Source organism: Salvelinus sp. IW2-2015, linkage group LG19 (genome assembly GCF_002910315.2).
Source record: "Salvelinus sp. IW2-2015 linkage group LG19, ASM291031v2, whole genome shotgun sequence".
Classification (NCBI taxonomy): Eukaryota; Metazoa; Chordata; class Actinopteri; order Salmoniformes; family Salmonidae; genus Salvelinus; species Salvelinus sp. IW2-2015.
The window spans coordinates 5,443,807-5,466,776 of NC_036859.1; positions in this window are offsets into that span (position 1 = coordinate 5,443,807).

A 22,970-nucleotide genomic window follows, 5' to 3' on the forward strand; every position below is an offset into this window, starting at 1 on the left:
CCCCCCCCTTCTTGCATCCACAGGGAATGCCTCAATAGAATGCACTCAATTCAATACCTCCCAATGTTTTTCATTTGCTATCTCGAACCAGCGCTCTCTCTCTCTCTCTCTCTCACGTGTGCTCTGTTTCTCTTCTTGCTATCTCACTTGCGTTCGCTCTCTTGTGCTTCCTCCCTCTCTCTACCTCTGTCTTGCTCTGTAAAATGATCTCAAAAGAAGGTTCAGTAATGTGTCTCGTAACTTTCTTCATCGCTCTCCATCCGGTTTGTCCTGGAGGGAGAAACGCATGCGAATCAGATCTTTCTTTCCCCGATTTGCCAAAGAGCATAGCGATATATATCCTTATCGTTCTCTCTCTCTGGCTTGATGCTCKCTTTTGTTTTCGGGAGGAAACAGACAAGGTTTGAAAGGGCTKATAGTAGGAGTAAGATAAAGTTGCCCCTAGACTAAGGTTAGTTTTGTGTTTCCCCAGCTAACCATTAACATTAGGACTCGGAGACAGTAAGCTAATCCTAGATCTGTGCCTAAAGGCAACAACTACTCAAACTAAAATAACAGGGAACATGACAAGGAATGTTCAGTGTTAGAGCTCCAGCAGCTGGACAGTGCCAGGGGGCAGAGGGAGTGTGTCAAGCCCGGGCCAGGGCAGCCCTTCTCTGGGGAAATGAGTGAGCCTGTTCCCCCTCTGGCTGTTTGTCTGGATGGAATGTGTCACCAGCTCCACATGCTGTGTACCCTCTCTCACACACTGTCTACTATGTCCTCATTTGACTTCACAACCAGACTCAATAATCTCAATAAAATAATATTGACAAAAAATCCCTCATAAAGAAGTATTTGCTATTTCCATCTTTAAAGGGGCTTGATGTATCTATCCTCATCAATGCCCTATAAGCTTAGTTCAGTTGTCATACCCCATACCTCCCTTATCTCACCTCATTTGGTCAGATTGTATATAGACTTATTTTTCTACTGTATTATTGACTCTGTTTTGTTTATTCCATGTGTAACTCTGTGTTGTTGTACGTGTCGAATTGCTATGCTTTATCTTGGCCAGGTCGCAGTTGCAAATGAGAACTTGTTCTCAACTAGCCCACCTGGTTAAATAAAGGTGAAATAAATCAATACAAATACATTTTCACCCGCTTTTTAAAAGAGAGGTTGGAATCAAGTATAATTCCAAGGTACTTAAACTCAGATACCACCTGGAGTTTCTCCCCTGACACATAGACATCTGGCTCAGTAGCATCTGTTGCCTTGATGACAGCTTTGCACACTCTTGGCAGTCTCTCAACCAGATTCATGAGGTAGTCACCTGGAATGCATTTCAATTAACAGGTGTGCCTTATTAAAAATGAATTTGTGGACTTTATTTCCTTCTTAATCCATTTGAGCCAATCAGTTGTGTTGTGACAAGGTAGGGTTGGTGTACAGAAGAAAGCCCTATTTGGTAAAATACCAAGTACATATTATGGCAAGAACAGCTCAAATAAGCAAAGAGAAAGGACAGTCCATCATTACTAAAATAAAGAAAAACCCTGGAATGAGTAGGTGTGTCCAAACCTTTGACTGGTACTGTATATGCAGTGCCTTCAGAAAGTGTCCACACTCCTTGACCCTTGTTTTAAATTATATATATATTTTTACAAATGAATAATAAATGAAAAGTTGAAATGTCTTGAGTCAGTAAGTATTCAACCCATTTGTCATGGTAAGCCTAAATAAGTTCAGGAGTAAACATTTGTAAACTGCCTGTTGCTCAAGCCCTGAAGACAGGATATGCATATAATTGGTACCATTTTGAATTGCATTTTGAAGTTTGTAGAAATGTTAAAATAATGTAGGAGAATATAACACAATAGATATGGTAGGAGAAAATTCAAAGAAAAACCAACCCGGAATTCTTATTTTTTGAGAGACCACCCTCTTAGAAAGGCAAGTAAAAGGTCATATTGAAAATTAGCTCCCTGGATGCAATTCCTATGGCTTCCACTTCGTGTCAGCAGTCTATGTTCAAGTTTTCAGGCTTGTAGCTTCAAACACGAATAAGAAATATCAGTTTTAGTACAGGGACACAGTCTTGGAAATTCGTGTTTGCGTGCGCCATGAAGACAGGACGCACCTGCTAAAATCTTTTTCCTATTGAACATACTTCTTTCCGTCATAAATATTATAGTTTGATTACATTTTAGGGTGTCTGAGGAGTATATAGAAACGTATTTTGACTTGTTGAGACAAAGTTTAGGGGTAGGTTTTCGGATTCCTTTCTCTGCATGTTGAACAAGTGGATTACTCAAATTGATGGCACCAACCAAACTGACTTTTTGGGATATAAAGAAGGATTTTATCTAACAAAACGACACTACATGTTATAGCTGGGACCCTTTGGATGACAAATCAGAGGAAGATTTTCAAAAAGTAAGTGAATATTAAAAATGTATTTGCGAATTTATGAAACCTGTGCGGGTGTAAAAATATTTTGATGTGGGGCGCCGTCCTCAAACAATCGCATGGCATGTTTTCCCTGTAATAGCTACTGTAAATCGGACAGTGTAGTTAGATTAACACGAATTTAAGCTTTCAGCCGATATCAATGTTTAATATCCGTAGTTGTTATGATTATTTATTTGAATTGCGCGCCCTCCAGTTTCACCGGAAGTTGTCCTGCTAGCGGGAGGCCTATCCCAAACAGGTTTTACAACAGTTACAGAGTTTAATGGCTGTGATAGGAAAAACGAGAATGGATCAAGAACATTGTAGTTACTCTACAATACTAACCTAAATGACAGAGTGAAAAGAAGGAAGCCTGTACAGAATAAAAATATTCCAAAACATGCATCCTGTTTGCAATAAGGACCATGATGGCTGCATCATGTTATGGTATGCTTGTCATCGGCAAGGACTAGGGAGTTTTTGGGATAAAAGAACTGGACTCGAGCTAAGCACAGGCAAAGTCCTAGTTGAAAACCTGCTTCCATCTGCTTTCCAACAGACACTGGGAGATAAATTCACCATTCAGCAGGACAACAACCTAAAACACAAGACAAATATACACTGGAGTTGCTTACCAAGACAACATTCAATGTGCCTAGTTACAGTTTTGTCTTAAATTGTTTTGAAAATCTATGGAAAGACATGAAAATGTCTGTCTAGCAATGATCAACAACCAACTTGATAGAGCTTGAAGAATTACACAAAATTGCAAATATTGTACACTCCAGGTGTGCTAAGCTCTTATTGACATACCCAGAAAGACTCACAGCTGTTTTCAATGGGAAAGGTGATTCTAACATTTATTAACTTCATGTCCTTCACAGTTTTATTTGAGACAACTGTACAACCATCAAGATGAATTGTCAGATCAAACAGCAGATCTCTTTGTTTTGTCTAAGTTTAAAAGTAAAACATTTGCCACCATCCACTTCCTTATGTCTGAAACACAGTCTTCCAGGTTAGCCAAATTTGGGGCTTCACCATGTTTCATCGAAATGTTCAGCTGTGTGTCGTCTGCATAACAGTGAAAGTTGACATTGTGTTTCCGAATGACATCACCAAGAGGAATATATAGTGAAAACAATAGTGGTCCTAAAACGGAACCTTGAGGGACACTTAAACTAACAATTAATTTCTCAGAGGACAAACCATCCACAGAGACAAACTGATATCTTTCTGTCAGATAAGATCTAAACCAGACAATAGCTTGTCCCTGTAGACCAATTAGGGTTTCAAATCTCTCCAAAAGAATGTGTTGATCGATGGTGTCAAAAGCGGCGCTAAGGTCTAGGAGCACACGGACAGATGCAGAGCCTTGGTCTGGCTCCATTAAAAGGACATTTACAACCTTCACGGGTGCAGTCTCAGTACTATGATTGGGTCTAAGATTGAGAGAGAGAGAGAGAGAGAGAGAGAGAGAGAGAGAGAGAGAGAGAGAGAGAGAGAGAGAGAGAGAGAGAGAACGATGGGAGAACTGTGGTCCCATCCAACAATACTCCAAGACAGGGCCAACCAGGCAGGATATAACCCCACTCACTTTGCCAAAGCACAGGAGGGGAAAGAGAGAGTTGGAAAGAACCCTTCCTGCTGTCAATGATAGCGTAATCAATTCGCCCTCTTTGGCCTCATGGGTGGAATGATATTAATATTTTTTATAATTTCATAATTAATTTTWAAAAAAATGAAACCGACGAAAATCCAATGTTTCTATGTCAAACAGTTTTGTTATATTTCAGTCTTCTGTGATGTATATAAAGTGTAATATTGGATATAACTCAAAACACTTTTTCCAAGGCACTGGCCGGTGCGCCTGGTACTTACCAATACATGGTCGGCCAGTAGACCGCTGAGACTGGAAAGATAATAATTCATTCTAATTTTCCAGTGTTTTCCATATTGACTGTATTATAGTGTATTGTGTATCTCCTAAGAATAACCTCTGTCTGGTGATTGGTCCTTTCATTACGTTGACTGAAGGTGAACGTCGCCAACTCCTCCTGTCAAATTAACCAATGACAAATGTGTCTCCTAATCCTCTCTGGGCCTAACTAGGCCTCGTTTTCTGTTACTTTCACTCATTTGTCTTACTCCACACCTAGACACACACAAGAGGTATGGGCCACATTTCTCATTATTAAATCGCCATTGAGCTCTCTCCCTTCGAGGGATGGAGATTTATAGTGAGTGAGAAGTTCAATAGGGCCTCCATTACATTAGGTTAGAGAGCGCTGTGGCGACCATAACTCAATACAGACGGACAACCTGTCTACATAATTATCTGAGAAAGGCCACACAGGGCTGGAAAACTAGGTCATTATTACTCATTCTTATCACGTTTCAAGGTAAGACCCAGATGCAGACAACGTCAAATTAACAACAGTTTAATAATCCAACAGGGGCACGCAAAATACAGGTCAAGGACAGGTAGGGGTCAATGGGGGGCAAAGGTACCGGACGGCAGGCAGGCTCAGGGTCAGGGCGGGCAGAAAAGGTCAAACCTGGAAAACTAGAGAACAGGAACAATCACGAGACAGGAACAGAGGGGAAAAACCTCTGGTAGATTTGATGAAAAAAATAAAACTGTCAACAGACAAACAGAGAACACAGGTATAAATACACAAGGGATAATGGGGAAGATGGGCGACACCTGGAGTGGGGCGGAGACAATCACAAAGAGAGGTGAAACAGATTAGGGTGTGACAATTCTCCTGTCTTGTCTTTGATGGATCAACCTAACCTTGGACACGAGCTGGAGAGAGGGAACGAGAGCTGATCCAGGCGTTCTTATAGTAGATGCCCTTTTACAGAAGAGGGGAAAGAGACAGAGGGAGTTAGAGAGAGAGAGAGAGATAGAGAGAGTGATAGAGGGAGACATGTGTAAACTCCAGGAGCTGGGAAAACAGTGGCTAAACTAACAGTTAATAATAAGGTCAGAGGTCAAATAGCTGATGGTCAGGACAGGACCCTGCTGGTCCCCAAACCAGGGGCTAGGAGGGGGTCTCGGAGGTTACAAGGGGCCAACTTTATTTGTAAGGGAGACTGTCAATATGTCTTAATGCTCTGAGACCTAGGGAGGAATGTGTCTGAGGGGCGGTTGTGGGGTATATTGAAGAGTGGAGGTTGCCATTACATGATCTACGAAGAAACATCAAACGTATCTCCTTCATTTGGCAATGTTTCAAAATCTCCAAGGTGATCACTGGTTTACCTCTTCGAAGTTATTTTAGAGGACACAAGGGGCTACGCAGGAGGGAAAGAGAAGGAACAGGAGTAGTGAGCAGACGGGTCAAACAGAAGGGAATGATCGAGGGAATGAAGAAGATGAAGGAGTGGAGGAAAACGCAGAAGCAAGCAAACAGGAGTCCGTGGAGCTATGTTCTCTGTCACCGTAAATAAATCGTTCTGGAATTCCCAGCCTCCAGACTTCCAGCTGCGAGTTTGAGACGTGGGAGCAGGTCATCTGGAAGTGACAGGGAGGTGTGAAGCAAACATCCTGGAAGGACCTCAGATTACAGGCAGAAGTAAAAGTGATTAGTCTTTACAGATCAAATGGATTCAGTAAACTGAGCGACGACTGTGCTTTATATATCTCTCCCTCTGTGGCGCTTACAAACATCCTGGAAGGACCTCAGATTACAGGCAGAAGTAAAAGTGATTAGTCTTTACAGATCAAATGGATTCAGTAAACTGAGCGACTATTTTATATCTCTCCCTCTGTGGCGCGAAGATATGAGTACAATAAAAATGAAAAGTACTAGAACATTAAAGGTATATTTAACTTGTATCGCTCCTCCTCATATCTTTCTCATGTTTTTCTCTCTTTTGATCTCTGTATCGTATACTGCTCTCCCTCTGTCCTCATAACAAAACCATCTCCTCTCCTTTTTCCTGTTTCCATCCTTTCTCTCTCTCCTTGGCTTTCTCTCATGTAACACGTGTTCTCTGATGAATTAGCCAGGGTTGTGTGTTGTTGACCTCCTGTTGGGTTGCTGTCTGATTGATAGACCCCCAGAAACAGGCTGGATTCATAGGCACCATAAACACACAAAGACATAATTGTATCTTTATTTTGTCATTGTCGTTAGTCACCTAAAAGCAAGCACATGATTCTGTTTATCCTCTCAATGACTCATTCTGGGACAACCTCCAATATGACAGATTTCTGATTTTATGGTCCACATACAGGAAAGAAAGCAGAAATGCACAGACAAATGCACACACACAGACATGGATGCACACACACAGACATGGATGCGCACACACAGACACATGCACACACACAGACATGGATGCACACACACAGAACATGGATGCACACACCACAGACATGGATGCACAACCACAGACATGGATGCACAACAGACACAACAAACCAGGAACATGGATGCACAAACACACAACATGGATCACACACACAGACACATGCACACACACAGACATGGATGCAACACACACAGACAATGCACAGACCAATGCACACACACAGACAGGATGCAACACACACAGACACATGTGCACACACACAGACATGGATGCACACACCACAGACACAATGCCACACACACAGGCTGGATGCACACACACAGACATGGATGCACACACACAGACACATGCACACACACAGACATGGATGCACACACACAGACATGGATGCACACACACAGACATGGATGCACACACACACACAGACATTGATACATTGATTTTATTTATTTGTGGGCCAGAAATAAGCTACTAAAAGCTAATCATGGGATGGGGGGGTGTTGGGTGAAGTCAGACAAGAGTTTGGGAACCACGGTGTTTCTGAGGAAGAGGCCAGAGGGGGTCAACCACAGAAACCTAGCTGTGTTTTTGTTGCTCCTTAGGGAAATGTCGAATAGTACTATTGTTTCGAGCTTTTATGTTCTTGTGTTGTCAACCTCACTGTGAGGCCCTGTTTCCTCACATGTTATTGATCAGGAAGCAGATTCGCTGGCAAAATGCTGATGGATGAGAAAGCGTGAACTACCAAGTCAATTTTCATGGGAGTAGATAGGATAGTATTGTGTTGCATCATAAATGTGTCCTCTATTGTCCAACAAACACAGTATCCAACACAGTATCCAAGAGAGATTCGATTCAAGAGTGCAGTCTATGAAGTGTGTTTGCCCCATAACAGCAACACCTCAGCATCTCAGACATGTGGAAGTGCCATGTGAGTGATGGGAATCAGTATGTTGGCCAGACTTGAATTGGAGACTAACACAACAGGATAAATGAAATTTAAAACATCAATTGGCTTGTAAAAGGTGCACAGAGAGGCCTCGACACGTCTGAACGCAATGGATGTGCCATAGTTCACATATGACCATGCTGTTAGCTTCCAATGAGGCATTCCAATGAGTTTTATTGCTGGGGTTCGCTGGCAGGCCAGTGTGAAATATTGGATTACATTGAAAAAAAAACATAACACACTGAGCAATGAGGATTCAAACTGCTGATATGTGGTTCTATGAGGGACATTAAACTAGAAAGGTGTCTCTGTGTGTGTGTAAGAGTGTACACTATGTGGGAAAAGTGCTCAGCATATGTGGGAACTCCTTCAAGACTGTTGGAAAAGCATTCCAGGTGAAGCTGGTTGAGAGAATGCCAAGTGTGTGCAAAGCTGTCATCAAGGCAAAGGGTGGCTATTTGAAGAATCTCAAATAGAAAATACACTGCTCAAAAAAATAAAGGGAACACTAAAATAACACATCCTAGATCTGAATGAATGAAATATTCTTATTGAATACTTTTTTCTTTACATAGTTGAATGTGCTGACAACAAAATCACACAAAATTATCAATGGAAATCAAATGTATCAACCCATGGAGGTCTGGATTTGGAGTCACACTCAAAATTAAAGTGGAAAACCACACTACAGGCTGATCCAACTTTGATGTAATGTCCTTAAAACAAGTCAAAATGAGGCTCAGTAGTGTGTGTGGCCTCCACGTGCCCATATGACCTCCCTACAACGCCTGGGCATGCTCCTGATGAGGTGGCGGATGGTCTCCTGAGGGATCTCCTCCCAGACCTGGACTCAAGCATCCGCCAACTCCTGGACAGTCTGTGGTGCAACGTGGCGTTGGTGGATGGAGCGAGACATGATGTCCCAGATGTGCTCGATTGGATTAAGGTCTGGGGAACGGGCGGGCCAGTCCATAGCATCAATGCCTTCCTCTTGCAGGAACTGCTGACACACTCCAGCCACATGAGGTCTAGCATTGTCTTGCATTAGGAGGAACCCAGGGCCAACCGCACCAGCATATGGTCTCACAAGGGGTCTGAGGATCTCATCTCGGTACCTAATGGCAGTCAGGCTACCTCTGGCGAGCACATGGAGGGCTGTGCGGCCCCCCAAAGAAATGCCACCCCACACCATGACTGACCCACCGCCAAACCGGTCATTGCTGGAGGATGTTGCAGGCAGCAGAACGTTCTCCACGGCGTCTCCAGACTCTGTCACGTCTGTCACATGTGCTCAGTGTGAACCTGCTTTCATCTGTGAAGAGCACAGGGCGCCAGTGGCGAATTTGCCAATCTTTGGTGTTCTCTGGCAAATGCCAAACGTCCTGCACGGTGTTGGGCTGTAAGCACAACCCCCACCTGTGGACGTCGGGCCCTCATACCACCCTCATGGAGTCTGTTTCTGACCGTTTGAGCAGACACATGCACATTTGTGGCCTGCTGGAGGTAATTTGCAGGGCTCTGGCAGTGCTCCCTCCTTGCACAAAGGCGGAGGTAGCGGTCCTGCTGCTGGGTTGTTGCCCTCCTACTGCCTCCTCCACGTCTCCTGATGTACTGGCCTGTCTCCTGGTAGCGCCTCCATGCTCTGGACACTACGCTGACAGACACAGCAAACCTTCTTGCCACAGCTCGCATTGATGTGCCATCCTGGATGAGCTGCACTACCTGAGCCACTTGTGTGAGTTGTAGACTCCGTCTCATGCTACCACTAGAGTGAAAGCACCGCCAGCATTCAAAAAGTGACCAAAACATCAGCCAGAAGCATAGGAACTGAGAAGTGGTCTGTGGTTACCACCTGCAGAACCACTCCTTTATTGGGGTGTCTTGCTAATTGCCTATAATTTCCACCTGTTGTCTATTCCATTTGCACAACAGCATGTTGAAATTTATTGTCAATCAGTTGTGCTTCCTAAGTGGACAGTTTGATTTCACAGAAGTGTGATTGACTTGGAGTTACATTGTGTTGTTTAAGTGTTCCCTTTATTTTGAGCAGTGTAATATTTTGATTTGTTAAACACTTTTTTGGTTACTACTTGATTACATATGTGTTATTTCATAGTTTTGATGTCTTCACTATTATTCTACAATGTAGAAAATAGTAAAAAATTAAGAAAAACCCTTGAATGAGTAGGTGTGTCCAAACTTTTGACCGGTGGTGTATGTGCGTGTGCGTGTGTGGACAGAGTGGGTCCTGGTTTCTGTCTGGGACGATAAGCATTGTTCCTCTCACAGACAGAGAGCCAAGATCAGATTCACATGCTGCCCACACCCCTGCCCTCTCATGGGAAACTAACAGAGTCTCCAAAGTGAACTGCATCCCCATGCTTGTAAAGTAGACGTTATCATTTTCGAAACACAAAGACCTAACAATGCCCGAACCATTGTATAACAACATGTCTCAACGACAAGCTCATGTGTCTTGACATTGTAGAACAGGAGTGGCTATGGAACTCATCCCAATCATTCTCTGACATGGCGGGTGCATCAAAACTCCAGTAGTCAGGAACGCTGGAAGGCCTGTATTCAGGAGCATTTTTTTCCTCTGTAGATCTGAGATGTTTTTCCAACGGCTTCGTTCACCACTCATTCCTCCTCTCAGAGTGGATTACAGGCTGTCACCGGTGCTAGCTACAGATGTCAGGCCTTGTTAGTCTCAGCGCCCCCCTGCACACTTCTGTCCCCTTGCATTAAGCTCCAAATCCAGTTATACACACAGGCTTCTCGGGCCTAGGTCAGGCCACGCCTGGATGAACCTGTCAAAAGACATACAGGGACCAGCAGAGACCAGAAAACCCTGATTGCCTGTACATTCCATAGAGAAACAGAGACACATGCAATGGTTTGAGATTCTTGAGCAATGTGAATGCTTGTCTCAGTAAGGGCCGTGCAGACTTGGTTGATGTTTTATTCACACTCCCCACTAAGCTTGTGCAAACCACAGTCGGACATGGGAAAATGATTAGAACATACTTAAGGATTTTATTGCACTTGTGGTTGCTTTGGTCTGGGTGAAAATATATTATCTTTACCACTAATAAACACATACACAGACCCAATCCTCAGACAATGTTGTATCTGTACACGAACATGTACATGCAAGCTAGGGCTGAACACAATTTTTGGGGTCGTTCGGCTGTTGGTTAGTGCCAGTCAAAAGTTTGGACACACTTACTCATTCAAGTTTTTTATTTTATTTGACTATTTTCTACATGGTAGAATAATAGTGAAGACATAAAAAAATTATGAAATAACACATATGGAATCATGCAGTAAGCAAAAAAGTGTTGAACAAATGAAAAATATATGTTATATTTGAGATTCTTCAAAGTAGCCAACCTTTGCCTTGATMACAGCACCTGGGAGACCTGAAAATAGCTGTGCAGCGACACTCCCCATCCAGCCTGACAGAGCTTGAGAGGATCTGCAGAGAAGAGCGGGAGAAACTCCCCAAATACAGGTGTGCCAAGCTTGTAGCGTCATACCCAAGAACACTCAATGTTGTAATCTTTGCCAAAGGGGTTTCAACAAAATACTGAGTAAAGGGTCTGAATACTTAGGGAAATGTGATATTTAAGTTTTGTGGTTTTAATATATTTGCAAAAAAAAAWAAAAAWAAGTTTTTGCTTTGTCATTATGGGATATTTGTGTGTAGATTGATGAGGGACATTAAAAAAAAAATGGAATAAGGGTTTAACGTAACAAAATGTGGAAAAAGTCAACGGGTCTGAATACTTTCAGAATGCACTATACATGCGCCATTTTCAAACCCTCTCCCAGTGTCTCACCCTCGTTCTCAGTGTGTGATAATGTTTAACTGGTGGTGGAATGCAGGGTTTGTTTTTAAGACTGATCCTCAAGGCTCTGGTGTTTCTCTTGCACCTTGCCGGGCCTTTAGGTACATACCTAGGATGAGTTTCTCCTTCTTATATCCTAACATTCACCATTGAAAGGCATAACACAAACTGACCTTAGATCGATGTATAAGAAGGGGCAACCTCATCCTACTCTCACCTTATACCCGGGTTCTTAAAAAGGGGCTCCTGATCCATTTGACGCGTTGGACTGATCCCTTCCACTTTCTCCCGCTTTGGAGCTCCAATGGGTTCCAGCTGCCGGGCTCTCCTGGGCCCAATGCATCCCAGGTGGATCAGAGATGGCTGCACAGACAAACATCTGTGCTGTGAGACAGAGGGAGAGGGGGATGAGAAGGAGGATGTCGTGGTAAGAGAGAGAGAGCGGGAGTGAGCGAGAAAGAACTGGAGGGGGGAACAAGGGAGGGAAAGGGAGAATGAGAGAGGGGGAAAGGATGGATATCGGGGTAGAGAGAGAGGGGACAAATGGGGAGAAGAGGAGCGGGCGGGAGAAGGGTCTGGTAAGCTTAGACTGAGCTAGAGAGAAACAGGTGGTYGTTCTGTGTTCACTTGATAGGTTAATACAGGTTAAATGGATAATGAGTTTACTGCACGGTGTTGTAAATGGCCCTGCAAAGCCATGTGTAGTGAGAACAGTACTATAGCTATGTACTCAATGACCAGAAAAACAAGACAGCCACCTGGACATTCTGCCAGATATCAAACTGAAGCAGCGACATGCATGTGTCTTAGGAAGTGGCTCACTTAATCAGTCTCAGTTGATGAGGTGTAGTCAATGTTTCTTAAACTTACAGAAGGCAAATACTTTCTCCAAAATGAAATATGTGTTGATATTAGTTGGCAGGGGTCTTTACTTCAACATTGCTGTCTTTTGATGTATTTTCTAACACCTTTAAATACTTTTTCTGGTAGATGTTTTTCTCTTAACCATCTGTTTGACCAGAAATCCAAGCCATTACTTATGTATGCCTAATTTTAAGATGAAAACGGTTGAAAAATGTATCTATGCCTTCATTTCCCCAAAATATAGACTCTTAGCTTTTCTTTGACACATGTAGCTGCTCGTTTCACGTGGAAATGACCATAAGCACCTCTAATGTAATTCACTTAGCAAGTCTGCTGCGCAGATGTGGGAGAGCTGTTTTGGACAGTCGATTTCCTTCTACTCAGACAGCACACACAGTCATAAAATATACACACCCACACACACATGCAAAGTTGCACACACATAAAATCAGTCCTTTATAAGTCTGTATTTTTTATCCACCACTCCCATCTCTCCATTGTACCCTCTTTCTCTGACGCACACAAAAACAGACACACCTACCGTTCCATGTATTGTCTGGCATAGAGGGAAGGGATTTTTGCGGTTTGTACCATGGTTCATTTGGAAAACATTTCATCAGCTTTTCTTGCTACCGTCTTTGCAGCAAACAGAGGGCCACCGAGCCAAGAGGTCCTCGCTTCCAGAGTTCTGACACATCGGTGTTCATTTGCTTACCTGCCCAGCTTCTCCTCTGTGTCGTGCAAAACTATTTTTCCACGTGTGCTGCTCAACGTGCCTCGGCGAGCCTTTGTCTCTGTCTCCAATCCTGTGGCCTTTAAGTCCTCAGCTGTCTACAATTGTCCTTGTTAATCTCTATTCATAGTCAGTCAAAATGTTAGTTCATTTGTTATGCGTAATAAATGGGGTATCGAATCCGAGTCATGTGTGTTAGCCAACAGAGCTAAAGCACAGGTTTTAGGCGCTCACATGAAGCCTCAGGAAAGCTTACTTAGTTGGGAAAGGGAGATACAGTCAGTTGCACCACTGAATGCATTCAACCGAAATGTGCCTTCCYCATTTAACCCAACCGCTCTGAATCGGAGAGGTGCAGGGGGCTGCCTTAATCGACATCCACTTCATCCATGCCTTGGGAGCAGTTGTTGTTGGAGGTTAACTGCCTTGCTGAAGGGCAGAACGGCAGATTTGACCATCTTGCCGGCTCAGGGATTCGAACCAGTGACCTTTCGGTTACTGGCAAAATGCTATTAACCGCTACTGGCTTCATAAGTCATGATCTCAGATACAACCAATGATTGCACAATGAGTCTTGCAAGATTCCCACTAGTGTCTAAAACAGTGAACTTGACTGGTCCCCATTTAAGAAGCACCCTTATCATCTCCATCTGAGAAAAAACTATCTGTGCCATTTGAAGTCCACGTTATGGTTTTATGCAACTATTTTTATGACTGCCTCGGTCATTACCAGTCCAGGCTTCATAAAGTCCTTATAACCCTACCAAACCAAAAGAGTACACTCATTTAATCTTAGTATTCAACAGTGAAATAAGATGCCCAGATGAGTAGGTCATTGAACTTAATGAAATGATAAAATCAGAGGGTTTGAGTAGTCTCTCTTCAAACATTATCAAATAACAGCACAGCTACGGTGACTTAATAATGCTGACTAATGTGATTAGCATGAGGTTGTAACAAGAACATTTCCCAGGACATAGACATATCTGATATGGGCAAAAAGCTTAAATTCTTGTTAATCTAACTGCGCTGTCTAATTTACAGTAGCTTTTACAGTGAATATCATGCTATTGTTTGAGGAGAGTGCACAGTTATGAACTTGAAAATGTATCAATAAACCAACTAGGCACATTTGGGCAGACTTGATTCAATATTTTGAACAGGAATGGAATGGTTCATTGGATCAGTCTAAAACTTTGCACATACACTGCTGCCATCTAGTGGCCAAAATAAAAATTACGCCTTAACCTGGAATGGTACATTGTGACCTTTCTCTTGCATTTCAAAGATGATGGAACAAACACATTTTTTTCTTTGTATTATCTTTTACCAGATCTAATCTGTTATATTCTCCTACGTTAATTTCACATTTCCACAAGCTTCAAAGTGTATCGTTTCAAATGGTATCAAGAATATGCATATCCTTGTTTCAGGTACTGAGCTACAGGCAGTTAGATTTGGGTATGTCTCAGAACCTGAAGGAAGCAACTTTCTTTTCCCAACTGTGGGACAGACTATGTTTGTTCCCACACTCGGGACTGACTCTCTATTGGTTATACTGCCTTTTGGCCTCCCATGCTATTCTAACCACCTCTCGCCGGCTTTGTATTCATGTTACCTGATGAAATTGCTGTACAATATGATCTTGTTGCCATCTGATGCACATTCAGATGTCATAAATCAGCACTGCAGAGCTCTCCCTGTCCTCTGCCGTGCCTTGATTGTATTACTGTTGATGATATCTGGAAAGGTGCATGTACACCCTGGCCCATCTACTGTTGCTAGCCCCAATTCTGACTTGTGCTCTGATATCTGCCTCACTGATTTCTGCTCTCGTAAAAGCCTGGGTTTTCTGCATGTTAACACTAGAAGAGTATTACTTAAAATGGATCAATTGAAAGTGTGGGTTCACAGCTCCAATACAGATGTGTTGGTCATTACTGGGACATGGTTAATACATCCTCTTAAGGATCGGACCCTTTTTTTACCTTTTCGCCTAAAATGACATTTTATTTATTTATTTATTTTACCTTTATTTAAGTAGGCAAGTCAGTTAACTTCTTATGGCTGCAGGGGCAGTATTGAGTAGCTTGGATGAAAGGTGCTCAGAGTAAATGGCCTGCTCCTTAGTCCCAGTTATTAATATATGCATATTATTATTAGTATTGGATAGAAAACACTCTGAAGTTTCTAAAACTGTTTGAATTATGTCTGTGAGTATAACAGAAATCATATGGCAGGCAAAAACCTGAGAAAAAATCCAAACAGGAAGTGGAAATTCTGAGGCTGGTCGAGTGTCAACCAAGATCCCATTGAAATCACAGCAAGATATGAATGATTATTCACTTCCTACGGCATGCACTAGATGTCAACAGTCTGTAGAACTTTGTCTGATGACTCTAATGTGAGGGGGGCCGAAGTAGACAGGAATGAGTCACCACTGCCATGAGGTGAACATTCTTTGACCACGCGCGTTCACGTGAGAGGCAGCTCCGTTCCATCGCTCATCTGAAGTCAATGTAATTCTCCGGTTGGAACGTTATTCAAGATATATGTTAACAACATTCTAAAGATTGATTCAATACATTGTTTGACATGTTTCTACTGACTGTTACGGAACTTTTGGACATTTCGTCAGGTTTTAGTGAACGCGCTTCATGACTTTGGAATTGTTTACCGAACGCCCTAACCAAAGTAGCTAATTGGACATAAATAACGGACATTATCGAACAAATCAAGCATTTATTGTGGACCTGGGATTCCTGGGAGTGCATTCTGATGAAGATCATCAAAGGTAAGGGAATATTTATCATGTAATTTCTGGTTTCTGTTGACTCCAACATGGCGGCTAATTTGACTATTGTTCTGAGCTCTATCTCTGATTATTGCATGGTTTGCTTATTCCGTAAAGTGTTTTTTTAAATCTGACACAGCGGTTGCATTAAGCAGAGGTATATCTATAATGTCATGTGTATAACTTGTATTATCATCTACATTTATGATGAGTATTTCTGTTGAAACGATGTGGCTATGCAAAATCCCTTGATGTTTTTGGAACTAGTTAATGTAACGTGCCAATGTAAACTCCGATTTTTTGATATAAATATGAACTTCATCAAACAAAACATACATGTATTGTATAACATGAAGTCCTATGAGTGTCATCTGATGAAGATCATCAAAGGTTAGTGATTAATTTTATCATTATTTGAGCTTTTGTGACTTCTATTTTTTGCTGGAAAAATGGCTGTGCTTATTGTGGTTTGGTGTGACCTAACATAATCGTTTGTAGTGCTTTCGCTGAAAAGCATAAGTTAATCACCACTTCATTAAAACTTCTTATGGCTGCAATCCCGTTAACGGGATGATATGACAACAGCCAGTGAAAGTGCAGGGCGCAAATTCAAACAACAGAAATCTCATAATTAAAATTCCTCAAACATACATTTATCTTATACCATTTTAAAGGTAATCTTGTTGTTAATCCCACCAAAGTAGTTTTCGAATAGGCTTTACAGTGAAAGCACCACAAACAATTATGTTAGGTCACTGCAAAATCACAGAAAAACAGTCATTTTTCCAGCCAAAGACAGGAGTAACAAACAGCAGAAATAGAGATACAATGAATCACTAACCTTTGATGATCTTCATCAGATGACACTCATAGGACTTCATGTTACATAATACATATATGTTTTGTTCAATAACTTGTTTGGGCTGCAATCCCGACACAGGTACACTTATGACAACATCCAGCTCAAGTGCAGGGCGCGAAATTCAAAATCTAGTTTGTTAAAATATTTAACTTTCACACATTAACAAGTCCAATACAGCATATGAAATGTAGACATCTTGTGAATCAAGCCAACATGTCCGATTTTTAAAATGTTTTACAGGGAAGACAAAATATGTAAATCTATTAGCTAACCACGTCAGCAAAAGACAGCACTTTTCTAACTGCATCAGTTTTTTACTCCGTCACTAGCTATCACTAATTCGACCAAATAAAGATATATATAGCCACTAACCAAGAAACAACTTCATAAGATGACAGTCTGATAACATATTTATTGTATAGCATATGTTTTTTTTGAAAAATGTGCATATTTCAGGTATAAATCACAGTTCTACATTGCAGCTGCAATCTGAAATAGTGTCGAAGCTGCCAGAATAATTACAGAGACCAACGTCAAATACCTAATTACTCATCTTAAAACATTTCTGAAAAATACACAGCGTACAGCAAATGAAAGCCCAACATCTTGTGAATCCAGCCAATATGTCACACCCTGGCCTTAGTTATCTTTGTTTTCATTATTATTTTAGTTAGGTCAGGGTGTGACATGGGGAAGTATGTGTTTTGGGTTGTCTAGGGGTTTGTAGGTTTAATGGGGAAATGTCTTGTCTAGGTGTTTGTATGTCGATGGCTGCCTGGATTGGTTCTCAATTAGAGACAGCTGTGGTTTATTGTCTCTAATTGGGAGCCATATTTAAGGCAGTCATGGGCATCATGTGTTTGTGGGTAATTGTCTATGTTGAACGTTTGTTGACTGTCTGTGCACTTACGTTATTTAGCTTCACGGTCGTTTGTTGTTTTTGTTAGTTTGTGTATAGTGTTCGTTTTCGTGTTTTTCTCTCTTCCACAATAAAGAGATGTATTTTGCACACGCTGCGCATTGGTCCAATCTCTCACAAGAAGACGATCGTGACACAATATGTCAGATTTTTTAAGTGTTTTACAGCGAAAACACAATATAGCATTATATTAGCTTAGCACAATAGCCAGAAACACAAGCAATTTACCAGCAGCACAGGTTAGCGATCGTAACAATACAGCAAAAGATATATAATTTTTGACTAACCTTGATATACTTCGTCAGATGACAGTCCTGTAACATCATATTACACAATGCATATAGGTTTTGTTCGAAAATGTGCATATTTAGCAGCACAAATCGTGGTTATACAATGTGATCAGTGGCAACAGGTCATGCATTCTGGCCGGCGCCATCTTGGAAAGGCACCTAAGTTTACGATTATTTATCGATTAGATTGACTAAAATACAGGTTGGACAGCAAATGAAAGATGCATTAGTTATTAATGCAACCGCTGAGTTAGATTTTTAAAATTAACGTTACTAGACATACAGTGTGCGTTACAGCCAGACTAGTGCCGCAATAATGGCGGACAAATGCGTTTACATTTTTCCACATAAATACGGAATAACATCATAAATAGCTCTTACTTTTGGACGAGCTTCCATCAGAATCTTGGGCAWGMMGTCCTTTGTCCAAAATAATCGTTGCTTGGTTGTAAAACGTCGTCTTCAACTTCGGAATTAGCAGCTAACAATAGCTATGTGGCCACAACATGCCCAAATCCCCAAAACGCAATACTAAGGAAATTCCGAAAATAGCAATATACTCGCATAAACTGATATAACTCGGTTTAAAATAACTTCGTTATGATGTTTCTAACACCTATATCGAATTAAATTACAGACGGATATAGCTAAGGCCGATAACTGAGCGTTTCAAAATGCCATCTTGAGGTCTTGCAATGACGAACGACGAAAAGAGAGCTCACTTCGTTCCTTGGCCTTTTATAAGCTCTGAGAACTACGTAGACACTCCATTCCACTTCTCATTGGTTACTGACATCCAGGGGAAGGCGGGTGCAGTTSATGTCYACCCATAGGATACATATAGAGCTTTAAACTGATCTGAGAACAGAGCCTCGTTTTCAGACCTTCGCAGTTCCTGTCATGGATTTCGCTGCAGAAAGAGTTCTGGTTCACCCACAGACATAATTCAAACGGTTTTAGAAACTAGAGATTGTTTTCTATCCAATAGTAATAATAATATGCATATTGTACGAGCAAGAATTGAGTACGAGGCAGTTTAATTTGGGAATGATAAATGTCCAAGTTGAAACAGCACCCCCTGTAGTGTCAAGAGGTTATTAATGCAACCGCTGTGTCAGATTTCAAAAAGCTTTATGGAAATAGCCCACCATGCAATAATCTGAGTACGGCGCTCAGACAACAAATCAAGCCAAACAGATATCTGCCATGTTGGAGTCAACAGAAGTCAGAAATAGCATTATAAATATTCACTTACCTTTGATAATCTTCATCAGAATGCACTCCCAGGAATCCCAGTTCCACAATAAATGTTTGTTTTGGTCAATAATGTCCGTCATTTATGTCCAAAAACCTCCTTGTTGTTCGAGCGTTTTGTCCAGTAATCCGAATGCAGAAGGCGTGTGCACTAATTCCAGGACGAAAAGTAAAAAATAAGTACAATAAAAGTTAGTAGAAACATGCCAAATGATGTTTAACATCAATCCTCCGGTTGTTTCTGTCATAAATAATCAATAATATTTCAACCGGACAAAAGCTTCGTCAATAGGAAAGGAGAAACAAGAAAGGCGGGTTCACGATCACGAGCATGGCTGATGAATGAACATTTCCACTGGTCACTGATTGAAAGTGGTGTATCTCCCTCATTTGTCAGAGTAAAAGCCTGAAACAATGCCTAAAGACTGGTCACATGTAGAGGAAGGCACAGAGCTCGTGAACTCGTGAACTGGGTCCTAAGTCTTTGTATGGTGGATAGGCTTTCAATGGAAAAACAGCCTTTAAAAAAAAACTTCCTGGTTGGATTTTCCTCGAGTTTTCGCCTGCCATATCAGTTCTGTTATACTCACAGACATTATTTTAACAGTTTTGGAAACGTTAGAGTGTTTTCTATCCTAATCTACTAATTATATGCATATCCTATCCTCTGGGACTGAGTAGCAGACAGTTTAATTTGGGCACGCTTTTCATCCAAAATTCCGAATGCTGCCCCCTACCCTAGTGAAGTTAAAGTTCCAGGGTGTTGATTAAGACAATGGGCAGGGATTATCTATGAGGACAAGCATGTACAGTCATGTCCAAAAGTTTTGAGAATGACACAAATATACATTTTCACAAAGTATGCTGCCTCAGTGTCTTTAGATATTTTTGTCAGATGTTACTATGGAATACTGAAGTATAATTACAAGCATTTCATAAGTGTCAAAGGCTTTTATTGACAATTACATTTCTCTTCATCCTGTCCAATTTGTAGCCATGTGTGAACTCCAGACAGGGCTTGTAAACACATCGAGTGCCAGGCCTGTCATTTGTCATTGGGGGTTAGTGTGTGTGTTGATTTACAGAGAGCAGCCCGCGGAGATAGGTGTCCTGATGGCGTGGGCAGTATCAAGAGATCTCTTGGACAGCTATGCTTGTTTTTACTGCTATGATTGTCTCTGGAGGCCACAGAACATTATCGCTTCCAGCCATTAACTGGCCACCTGGGAGCCCTGCCACATGGGAGCCCTGGCCGCTGAGCTTGTGTGTGCCTGCGCGCTAACTGTGCAGGAGCAGAGAGCCAAGTTTTGTGACTGACTGAGGGATACAATACTGGGACGCGGTCAATGGTGGGACATGGAACATTCACACGCCATATTCCCACAGGGGACAAAAGGCATGCCACAGATGACTACAAAAGCAACAACAACATCATCAACAGCAACAAACTAAATTACAACCTGAACAACAACAACATGATCATGAGCAACAACAAGAGTACAACGAATGAATTTACAGCCATAACAGGCGATGGTATTAAAGCAATGAGGCAGCCAGCTAACATGTTTTTATATTCTACATCAACTCCTTATTCCTACAACACACAGTTGAAGTTGGAAGTTTACATACACTTAGGTTGGAGTCATTAAAACTCGTTTTTCAACCACTCCACACATTTCTTGTTAACTTCTCTCAGCTACGGATCCCTTTTACGGGATCACTTTCCTAAACAACCACTAGAATTGCAGGGCGCCAAATGCAAAAATATTACAAAAAATATTTATAATCATGCAATCACAAGTGAAATATACCACAACACAGCTTAGCTTGTTGTTAATCCACCTATCGTGTCAGATTTTGAAAATATACTTTACAGCGAAAGAAATCCAAGCTTTTGTGAGTGTAGCTTTCAATGCTACAACAAGCTATCCTTATATTAGCTTGGTTAGCTTGGTCACGAAAGTCAGAAAAGCAATGAAATTAATCGCTTACCTTTGATAATCTTCGGATGTTTCCACTCACGAGACTCCCAGTTACACAACAAATGTTGTTTTTGTTCGATAAATATTACATTTATCACAAAAAAACGCCATTTGGGTTGTGCATTATGCTCAGAAAATCAAAGACGTGTTCCGTTCGACAAATTCCAAAAAGTATCCGTAATGGTCGTAGTTGATGTCAATGTTTTTTATAATCAATCCTCAGGTTGTTTTTAACAAACATAATCGATAATATTTCAACCGGACCATTACCTATTCAATAAGAGACAAACGGAAAATGGTGAGCATCTCTCGCGCGCGCAGGAACTATTCGGAGGACACTTGACTAGTTTTGAAAAAAAAAAAAAAAGCTTGAAACTATGTCTAAAGCCTGGTCACAGCCTGAGGAAGCCATTGGAAAAGGAATCTGGTTGATACCCCTTTAAATGGAGGTTAGACGGGCCAGGAAACACAGTTTTTCTTTTAAATATATCACTTCCGGGTTACATTTTCTAAGGTTTTCGCTTGCAGAATAAGTATTGTTATACTCAAAGACAATATTTTGACAGTTTTGGAAACGTTGGAGTGTTTTCTATCCTAATCTGTAAATGATATGCATATTCTACGATCTGGGCCAGAGAAAATGTCCGTTTACGTTGGGCGCGTTATTTAAATAAATAAAAAAAATCTGACCCCTAGCGCTAAGAGTTTTTTAACAAACTATAGTTTTGGCAAGTCAGTTAGGACATCTACTTTGTGCATGACACAAGTCATTTTTCCAACAGTTGTTTACAGACAGATTATTTCACTTATAATTCACTGTATCATAATTCCAGTGGGTCAGAAGTTTACATACACTAAATTGACTGTGCCTTTAAACAGCTTGGATAATTCCAGAAAATGATGTAATGGCTTTAGAAGCTTCTAAAAGCCTTATTGACATAATTTGAGTCGATTGGAGGTGGACCTGTGGATGTACAGTATTTCAAAGCCTACCTTCAAACTCAGTGCCTCTTAGCTTGACATCATGGGAAAATCAAAAGAAATCAGCCAAGACCTCAGAAAAAAAGTCTGGTTCATCCTTGGGAGCAATTTCCAAACGCCTGAAGGTGCGACGTTCATCTGTGCAAACAATAGTATGCAAGTATAAACACCATGGGACCACGCAGCCGGCATACCGCTCAGGAAAGAGACAAGTTCTGTCTCCTAGAGATGAACATTCTTTGGTGCGAAAAGTGCTAATCAATCCCAGAACAACAGCAAAGGACCCTGTGAAGATGCTGGAGGTAACAGGTACAAAAGTATCTATATCCACAGTAAAACGAGTCATATATCGACATAACCTGAAAGGCCGCTCAGGAAGGAAGAAGCCACTGCTCCAAAACCCCCATAAAAAAGCCAGACTAAGGTTTGCAACTGCACATAGGGACAAAAATCGAACTTTTTTTGATGTAACAAAATTAGAACTGTTTGGTCATAATGACCATCATTATGTTTGGGAAAAAAGGGGGAGGCTTGCAATCCGAAGAACACCATCCCAACTGTGAAGCACAGGGTGGCAGCATCATGTTGTGGGGGTGCTTTGCTGCAGAAGGGACTGGTGCACTTCACAAAATAGATGGCATCATGAGAAAATAAAATTAGGTGGATATATGGAAGCAACATCTCAAGACATCAGTCAGGAAGTTAAGCTTGGTCACAAATGGGTCTTCCAAATGG